Raw genomic sequence first — 9,309 nt, 5'->3', positions numbered from 1 at the left:
GCCTTTGGGTATGTGGAACTTTCTCAATCAGGGCTTGAACACCCGCCTTCTGCAGTGGAAGTGCAGACTCTTAACCACTGGGCCACTAGGGAAGTCCCTCACTAATTTTTCTATGTAGAAGGATGGATAGATAGGTTCAGAATCTTACTGACCACATTTTTTAAAAACTTTTTTATTCAACAATATCTTTCGGACATCTTTCTATATCATTAAGCTAGATCAACACTGTTGTTTCCATACTTTTCTAGTATTTCACCATCCGTATGCAATAACATTTAAATCAAGGATGAATTCTGCCTTCCAAGAAGTTGCTTTCCCCCCTTTAACTCTCTATCCTTATAATTGCTGATCTTATCTTCCTAAAATACGGGAAGGACCATGCTTCTCCCCTTTTTATAATCCTTCTACTGCTCTTTGCTCTACTTCTCGAAACTCCTTCCAGGGCATACAAGTTCTCCTCAAACCTGGGTCTAGCCTAGGTTTCCTGCTCCATTCCCAGCCTCCCATTTCTTACAGCCCCTAACATAACAAACTTCTCATCATTTCCTGATCACTGCACGGAAATCCAAGCTTCTGTGCTTTTCCTGCTACCTAGAATGTCCTTCCCCACTTTTTCTACCCAGTAAATTCCCACTCCTCTTAAGATCCTCCTTTATACCCTCCATGTCACCTCACCTAGAGCCAGACATCTTGGAATCTGAAGTCAAGTGGGCCTTAGGAAGCATCACTACAAACAAAGCTAGTGGAGGTGATGGAATTCCAGTTGAGCTATTTCAAATCCTGAAAGATGATGCTGTGAAAGTGCTGCACTCAATTTGCCAGCAAATTTGGAAAACTCAGCAGTGGCCACAGGACTGGAAAAGGTCAGTTTTCATTCCAATCCTAAAGAAAGGCAATGCCAAAGAAGGCTCAAACTACCACACAATTGCACTCATCTCACATGGTAAAGTAATGCTCAAAATTCTCCAAGCCAGGCTTCAGCAATACGTGAACTGTGAATTTCCTGATGTTCAAGCTAGTTTCATAAAAGGCAGAGGAACCAGAGATCAAACTGCCAACATCCGCTGGATCATCAAAAAAGCAAGAGAGTTCCAGAAAAACATCTATTTCTGCTTTATTGACTATGCCAAAGCCTTTGACTGTGTGGAGCACAATAAACTGTGGAAAATTCTGAAAGAGATGGGAATACCAGACCACCTGACCTGGCTCTTGAGAAATTTGTATGCAGGTCAGGAAGCAACAGTTAGAACTGGACATGGAACAACAGACTGGTTCCAAATTGGGAAAGGAGTACGTCAAGGCTGTATATTGTCACCCTGCTTATTTAACTTATATGCAGAGTACATCCTGCGAAATTCTGGGCTGGATGAAGCACAAGCTGGAATCAAGATTGCTGGGAGAAATATCAGTAACCTCAGATATGCAGATGACACCACCCTTGTGGCAGAAAAATAAAGTCAGCCACTGTTTCCACTGTTTCCCACCCCCCCATCTATTTGCCATGAAGTGATGGGACCAGATGCCATGCTCTTCGTTTTCTGAATGTTAAGTTTTAAGTCAACATATTCAATCTCCTCTGAATCCCAAGGGGGAATTGTATTTCCACCCATCACAGTTGTATCCCTGATACAACGACAGCAATTGAAACTGCTAACCTCTTTTTCATCCTCCAGTTTCAACTCGAAGGTAACACCTCAGATATGCAGGGAATAGTCCTAAGGATAGTGTCATTGATATTATTCAACCCTTCCGACTGGTAGGAGGGAATGGTGAGTTCAGGCACTATGTCCAACATTCTATTACTACCCACAAACATCCTGGAAGAGGCACCCACTGTGGGAGAAGCCAGTACTGTTCTAGGAAACAATACAAGCCTGACAACAGCATCTAAATAACATTTAGATGTGAGTTTTGGCAAATATGAGGTATTTTATTAGTTTTATCATTATACATGACTTCCTTTTTCCTTTCCTTTCCAAGAAAGAATATACAGCTCTCAGAACAGAATCAACCAAGAAATATCAAATGCCATAGTCTTAGTCTTAGATTGTGTTTTCCGGGTGGATGGCGGTGGGGAGAGAAGCTGTCTAGATAACATTGGCTTCAGTGATATCAGTGTTCAGTTTTCAGTTTCCTCTTAGGGTTTCTAGATTTCGCGGAGCATGGTGATTCTTTTTTTCAGTAAAATAAGAGTTGTACAGCACTGCAATACTAAACATGGTTTGTTTGTTTGTTTGTTTTTTTGGTTTGCTTTATATTGTTTTCATTGCTTCTGATTGCCACTGATTTATTGGATGTTTGCCCTCTTAAGTGTGGTTTACATGGAAACCAAAACCCAATAAAATCAAAATCAGCATTGCAATAAAGTGGGTCTGAAAAAATAAATACATGGTACCAACTTAATGATACTCAATCTCAGGTTTCCCTTGAGAGTCAGTGAGAACCATTTTTCCTTTATTGTTCTATTTTTTTAAAAACTGTAACAAAGAAACAGCAAAGTGCAAAAATCTTAAGTGTACAACTCAATAAATTTCCACAAGCCAAGCCCATCAATATAACCAGTACCTAGTGCGGCACCACAAAAACCCACTATGTAAGCCCTCTTCTGGTCGAATTACAGATGAACTTAGCCTGTTTTCGAATTTTACATAAATGGATTCATACAGTGCCCATTCTTTTGTGTCTGGTTTCTTTCACTCCAAGTTATCCTGGTGAGACTCATCTTTGTTTTTGCTTATGGAAACAGTGTGTTCATTGTCACTGCTGTATAGAATAACCCCCTTTTCATTATTGTTTCAGAAGCATCTAAACAAACAAGTGTTCTGAGGAAATAACATGGATCCCAGTGTTAAAATATAAAAGCTTCAGTCAAAAGAGGAAACAGTGACTAAGATGACCTTTAGAAGCAGCTTGAAGTCAATTGTCAAGAAGCAGCTGTCTGAAGAAAGAAGTGGAATAGTAAAAAGCAGTCTGTGAGATAAGCCAGAAGAGCAAGCTTGGGAAGAAATGCCCAGAACTGACCCAGGGATCTTGGTTCAAAATAAAATAAAATGTGGCCTTCTGAAAAGGTTTGATTTAGGTTGTCTCTGCCTCATGTCTTCAGCAAAAGCTTTCTCCGTCGGTGGAGTTCTGCCTCCAAAGCCCAGTGGTTGGGAAGGCAGGATCACCATAAAGGACCAGATTACTACATCTTTTCCACACATTGTATAATATTTGACCAAACAATTCCTTGCATAAAAAGACATCTGCATTCTATTTCTGCCTCTTTTAAACACAACTTATCAAAAACTTCTTTGTAAGTCTTAGATATTACCATTATGGCGAACTATTGCTTTATAAAAGCTTATAAATTACTAAACCATTATTGCCAGCTAATTCTGATATTTAAGATAATTAAATTTTTACTAGTGCTTCTTTAAACTATCTTCATTTAAAACATTTTTATTCTACTATGAAGATGTTTATTAGAGCGATTATCAAAATCTTCCCATAAATATTGATGCCATATTATGAAAACAAAATATCCCTTTCTTCTTCCTTAAAAAAATTCGCATATAAAAACCTTTTGCTAATTTAAAAAATAATTCATTTGAAATATTACATTTGCTATCATTTTAAAAAGATAGTAATTGATTCCAGTGGTCCAGAAAATATTTATTCTGAGAATCTAAGCTTTCCCCTGCATCTTTCTCCTTACACAAGTTTACCTAAACCTGTCACATATTTCAAGGGTTCTGGCTTAAAATAGTTATCAGGAATGAGAATAGACACATTGAAGTATTTACCTGGGTATTAGTAGAAGAGTAGAAATGATTGTCAGCACATGAGTAATACGGATTCTTGCTTTAAAACAAAATCCACAAGCAAGAGGACACAGCACCCAAAATTCATCTCATTGGCTACTAAAATCTACTAAATTAAAAATGGTCGTGAATTAATCTAGCTCCTTCCTTCAAAAGATGGAGTCTCTTTCCTCACAATGACAGACTGAGTCAACTTGTGACTGCTCTGACCATAGGCAGAAGTGACACCGTGTGACTGAGCTCAGACCTGAAAGAGGCCTTGAAACTTTGCTCTCACCTCCTGGACTTGCTGCTTTCACAAGAGAAAGCTTGTGAAGGAGGATGTCGTGTGGAGCAAAGACAAGTCCTCTCAGCTGAAGTCCTTGACTGTGATGGGGAAACCATGGGTGACGAGTGAAATCCATTTCTCCTGCCTTCACTAATCAAGGTCATTTTAAGATGTCCCTCAGCGGGGGAAGGAGAGGATGGGATGAATGGAGAAAGTAGCATTGACATTTATACACTATCATGTGTAAAATAGATAGCCAGTGGGAAGTTGCTATATAACACAGGAAGCCCAGCCTAGTTAGTGCTCTGTAATAACCTAGAGAGGTGGGATGAGGGGCGGGGAGAGAGATTCAAGAGGGAGGGAATATAGGTATAATTATGGCTGATTCATGGTGTTGTACAGCAGAAACAAATACAATGTAAAGCAATTTTCCTCCAACTAAAAAACAAATTTAAAAAAAGATTTGCATGTCCTTCAAGTAACACATAACCTAAGCAAAAAGTTGTTTGCTCAAGTTATTGTCCAAGAAAGTGGAATCATCTGTGTCTATTTCAACTGAGTTGGTTAAGACCAGACAGGACCTCCAACCCTCCAACTCAGCATGCTCAGAGTCATCTCAGTGCCATTTGCACATGCAGAGGACTGGAGCTGAGTTATGCCTGTGCAGAACATGATCACACCTTTTCCCAGTCACCTTTCCCCACAGTCCCACACCCTCCATGCCTCAGATCCAGCCCATGAATATACCACTTCTTTATCCCATGAATATCCCAGACCCTTACCCTGGGGAGGCATATTTAAGATTTGTTTGGTCTCCTTAGTTGGCTGCCTTTGAATAAACCCACTCTTTGCTGCAAACCTGTCTTAGCATTTGGTGTCAGGCAAAACAAACCTGGTTTGTAACAATAATAAATATACGTGTCAACTCACCTGGCCTAAGAGATGCTCAGAAAGCTGGTAAAACATTGAGTGTGTCTGTAAGAGCAGTTCTGGAAGGGATTAGCATTTGATTCAATAGACTGAGTTAAGAGAATCTGAGCTAACCAGTGTGGGTGGGCATCATCCAATCTGTTGGAACATACAGGCAAAGAAAGGGTGAATTCTTTCTGTTTTTAAACTGCGACATCCATCTTCTCCTGTCCTCTGTCATCAGAGCTCCATATTCTCACCCTTTAGGCTTGCGTGGTTCTTCAGCCTGCAGATGGCAGACTGTGGGACTTCTCAGCCTCCATAACTGTGTAAGACAATTCCTATAATAAATCTCCTCTACTACATTTATATGTGGGATTCCCAGGCAGCACAATGGTAAAGAATCCCCTGCCAATGCAGGAGATGCAAGAGACACAGATTCAATCCCTGGGTTGGGAAGATCCCAGGAGTAGGAAATGGCAACCCATTCCAGTATGTTTGCCTGGAAAATCCCATGGACGGAGGAGCCTGGTAGGCTGCAGTCCATGGGGTTGCTAGGAGTCGGACACGACTCAGCGACTTCACTTGTACTTTTCACTTTCATGCACTGGAGAAGGAAATGGCAACCCACTCCAGTGTTCTTGCCTGGAGAATCCCAGGGACGGGGGAGCCTGGTGGGCTGCCGTCTATGGGGTCGCACAGAGTCGGACACGACTAAAGTGACTTAGCAGCAGCAGCAGCAGGGATTGCATTGAATCTATAGATTGCTTTGGGTAGTATATTCATTTTCCCTATATTGATTCTTTTGATCCAAGAACATGGTATATTTTTTCATCTATTTGTGTCATGTTTGATTTCTTTCATCAGTGTTTTATAGTTTTCTACATATAGGTCTTTTGTTTCTTTAGGTAAATTTATTCCTAAGTATTTTATTCTTTTCATTGCAATGGTGAATGGGATTGTTTCCTTAATTTCTCTTTCTGTTTTCTTATTGTTAGTGTATAGGAATGCAAGGGATTTCCATGTATTAATTTTATATCCTGCAAATTTACTATATTCATTAATTAGCTCTAGTTATTTTCTGGTGGTGTCTTTAGGGTTTTCTATGTAGAGGATCGTGTCATCTGCCAACAGCGAGAGTTTTACTTCTTTTCCAATCTGGATTCCTTCTATTTCTTTTTCTTCTCTGATTGCTGTAAGCCACCAAATTTGACGAAGTTTCATTTCACAGCAAGAGATACCTCAGACTGGCACCCAGAGCCCATTTTATTATGTAACATAACAACTGAGTAAGGAAAACTGGCTGATGTATTTGGAATTTTACTATCATATCTCCAACTTTAAATTTCTACAGCACTTTGCTGCCAAATTTAGGCACAATGTATTTCTAATCAGGACAATTCTAGTTGTCCTGACATCTGTGCCTGCTCCCATTTACTTCCCATACCAGTCTAATCTTCAAGTTACCACCAAATTATCTAGGATCATAATTAAAATTCTCCCTGCTATTATTCTTCCATTTAAACATTTCTGTCTTTGGGATAAAATTCTGAGCCTCCCTTTCAAAACATTTATTCCACCAACTAGGGAAAGGGAAAGTGAAGTCGCTTAGTCGTGTCCGACTCTTTGCGACCCCATGGACTGTACCCTACCAGGCTCCTCCATCCATGGGATTTTCCCGGCAAAGTTACTGGAGTGGGTTTCCATTTCCTTCTCCAGAGTATCTTCCTGACACAGGTATCGAACCCAGGTCTACCTGCATCCACCAACTAGGGTTGCTCCCAAAGGTGGGCACATACCATGGCCTAGAAAGTTCCTCACAACCTCTGTAATACCAAAGGAAACACTGGGGCATTAGGTGAAGCACTTAACAGGAGACTATGTCACCTTAAAGTTAGTGGAAACCTGCATGGAACTGCCCAGTATAACCACAAGTGAAATCATAGGGCAGCCAACAAAATGTGAATCAACTAGCCATTGTTGCTGCCGTTCCATGTCTAAGGTCATACCTGAAGATCCGTTTCCTTGAAGATCCTTATATCAAAGTTCTCCTGGAAAAGTGCAGGAGCTCCCAAGGTGGTTGTGCAAACCGCGGGTCCCCATGAGTCAGTAATGGGATAACTGATATCATGCATTCCTTGATCCAGTGCAGAGAAGAACTCAAACATTACTTTTTGCAAAAATGGATATGCTGAACTTAGCCAAGAGGCAGCAAAAGCAAAAATAAACAGGACCTAATTAACCTTAAAAACTTTTGCATAGCAAAGGAAACTACTGACAAAATGAAAAGACAGCCTTCTGAATGGAGAAAATACTTGCAAGTAACATGATCAATAAGGGGTTAATATTCAAAATATATAAGCAGCTGATAGAATTCAATATTAATAAACAACCCAATTTAAAAATAGGTAGAATATCTGAATAGACATTTTTCTGAAAAAGATATACAGATGACCAACAGGTACATGAAAATATGCTCAACATTGTTCATTATCAGAGAAATGGAAATCAAAACCAGTATGAAAAACTGCCTCATACTTATCAGAATGACTGTCATCAAAGAGATTATAAATAACAAATGTTAGAGAGGATGTGTAGAAAAGGGAACCTTCCTACACTGTTGGTGGGAATGTAAATTGGTACAGCCTCTGTGGAAAACAATATGGAGTTTCCTCAGAAAACTAAAAATAGAACTACCATGTGATCAAGCAATTTCACTCCTGGGTGTATATCTGAAGAAAAAAAACACTTACTCAAAGAGCTGCACTCCAGTGTTCATAGCAGCATTATTTATATTTGCCACAATACAGATGCATCCTAAATGTCCATCAGCAGACAAATGGATAAAGAAGATGTGGTATATCTTCAAGATATATGGACAAGAGATTAAGAGGCACAAACTACATATCAGTTCAGTTCAATTGCTCAGTCGTGTCCGACTCTTTGCGACCCCATGAATCGCAGCATGCCAGGCCTCCCTGTCCATCACCAACTCCCAGAGTTCACTCAGACTCACGTCCATCGAGTCAGTGATGCCATCCAGCCATCTCATCCTCTGTCGTCCCCTTCTCCTCCTGCCCCCAATCCCTCCCAGCATCAGAGTCTTTTCCAATGTGTCAGGTCTTTGCATGAGGTGGCCAAAGTACTGGAGTTTCAGCTTCAGCATCATTCCCTCCTAAGAAATCCCAGGGCTGATCTCCTTCAGAATGGACTGGTTGGATCTCCTTGCAGTCCAAGGGACTCTCATAAGGATATATTGTTCAGCACAGGGAAAAAGGCCAATATTTCATAATAACTAAAGATGGAGTATAATCTGTAAAAATTTTGAATCACTGTGTTGTACACCTGGAACTAATATAATATTGTGAATCAACTATTCTTCAATAAGATAAAATTTCTTAAAAACACAGATTGAATTATATTCCAAAACTAATTGTTCAGTACTTTTAAAGGGTCAAATCAAGTTTATTGAAAGGCAAAAACTAAGGGGTGTCACAGACTGGAGGCTAAGGAGACATTAATTAAACAACATGAGAATCTGGATTGAATTGCAGACCAAGAGAAAAGCACTAGCGGAACAATTAGAAAATTCACATACAGTCTATGTGTAAGGAAATAGTATCAATGCTAATTTGCTGATTTTGATAATTGTGGTGTGGTTTCGAAATGTATTATCACTTGAGGAAACTGGATGAAAGGTTATGAAAAGTCTTGGTATGTTTGAAATATTTTGTAAATTTGAAATGACTTAAGATGGGAATACCAGAGCACCTGACCTGCCTCTTGAGAAACCTATATGCAGATCAGGAGGCAACAGTTAGAACTGGACATGGAACAACAGACTGGTTCCAAATAGGAAAAGGAGTAGGTCAAGGCTGTATATTGTCACCCTGTTTATTTAACTTATATGCAGAGTACATCATGAGAAATGCTGGGCTGGAAGAAACACAAGCTGGAATCAAGATTGCTGGGAGAAATCTCAATAACCTCAGATATGCAGATGACACCACCCTTATGGCAAAAAGTGAAGAGGAACTAAAAAGCCTCTTGATGAAAGTGAAAGAGGAGAATGAAAAAGTTGGCTTAAAGCTCAACATTCAGAAAACGAAGATCATGGCATCTGGTCCCATCACTTCATGGGAAACAGATGGGGAAACAGTGAAAACAGTGTCAGACTTTATATTTTTGGGCTCCAAAATCACTGCAGATGGTGATTGCAGCCATGAAATTAAAAGACGCTTACTCCTTGGAAGGAAAGTTATGACCAACCTAGATAACATATTCAAAAGCAGAGACATTACTTTGCCAACAAAGGTCCGTCTAGTCAAG

The sequence above is a fragment of the Bubalus kerabau genome, chromosome 1 (assembly GCF_029407905.1).
Source record: "Bubalus kerabau isolate K-KA32 ecotype Philippines breed swamp buffalo chromosome 1, PCC_UOA_SB_1v2, whole genome shotgun sequence".
In the NCBI taxonomy this organism is placed as follows: Eukaryota; Metazoa; Chordata; class Mammalia; order Artiodactyla; family Bovidae; genus Bubalus; species Bubalus kerabau.
The sequence above is the reverse complement of the archived record's forward strand: the minus strand, read 5'-3'. Positions refer to the sequence as shown.